A 1,145-nucleotide genomic window follows, 5' to 3' on the forward strand; every position below is an offset into this window, starting at 1 on the left:
ATAAGACTATGATTAAACAGAACAAAAATAGGTCTTGGAGTGAATGCAAGACCCTGAGACACAGACCCATCAACTTTGACCTTGTGTTAAAACACAGTTTTACTGTTGTGGAAGGCCATTTAGACGTTTAGGTGAGGGTTTTTAAGGATCTGAACCAGAAAAATTGGGGAAGCAGAGAGAGATATCCCCGACATCATGGAATTAGAGCCTTGCCATCGCCTTGCTCTGCCCACTGGCCTGCACTGCTCTTCTTCATCCAAGGGGGATTGCACCTGGCCTGGCTTCCTCCAGCTGGGCTGTGCAGGCAGCTCCTGGTGTCAGGAATTGGACTGAGACGTGGTTCAAGGCTGGTGGCAGGTAGGGATGGGGATCTTATTTATTTTGGTATCCCTACATTTATCATGGGCCTTTTTCCTCCCTGTGGGGACTTGGTGAGTCCATTCTGAATGGACAGGCACTGCCCTCTGCTTTGTCATGGCTCTTGCTCCCAGGGTGCAGGGCTGACAGACAAGGCTGGGGCAGATGTGGGCAGCTCTCACGGCATAGCTCCCACTGTCTCCTGCAGCCCCTCCACAGCTGGCCAGGGAGCCTGAGAAAGGTGAGAACGCTGAGCCGAAGTGAGATGCTGCTCTCGCCCTCTTCCGTTTCTCTCTCCACTCACACCGTCTCTGTCGCCTCCGTTTCTTTGCAGCTCAGATGAGTAGCAGTAGGAAGAGGATCTTGCTTCTGACCTGAAACCATTTTCACAGGCACAGCTGGTGCTGTGCTTTGCCCCCTCCCAGTGTTGTTCCAGGAGCAAAGCGATTTCAGCTGCAGTGTTAGAAACAGGCTGTCGAATAGTAACAGCACATTAATCTTGAGCATGTGCAGAGGTACAAGGGCGGTTGTGAGCTGAGACGTCTTCATGGTACAGAATTGAGGTTTGTGACAGCTTCCTCCCTCCATCACTCTTCATTCACCTTTGACGGGTGGTGCAACGTGGGGGCTGTCTTCAACAGCCTGGCAACTGTGACAGGCTCTAGACAAAGGGTCCTGCAGGATAGGAATGGTGACTTGGAATCATCAAATCGTGGACCCACAAGACTATGATCTGATGACGCTTTGGAGCTGCCTTTTATGGTGTGGCCCTGAAACCCAAAAGTAGA

This window comes from Cebus imitator, unplaced genomic scaffold (genome assembly GCF_001604975.1).
Source record: "Cebus imitator isolate Cc_AM_T3 unplaced genomic scaffold, Cebus_imitator-1.0 Scaffold32, whole genome shotgun sequence".
Lineage (NCBI taxonomy): Eukaryota > Metazoa > Chordata > Mammalia > Primates > Cebidae > Cebus > Cebus imitator.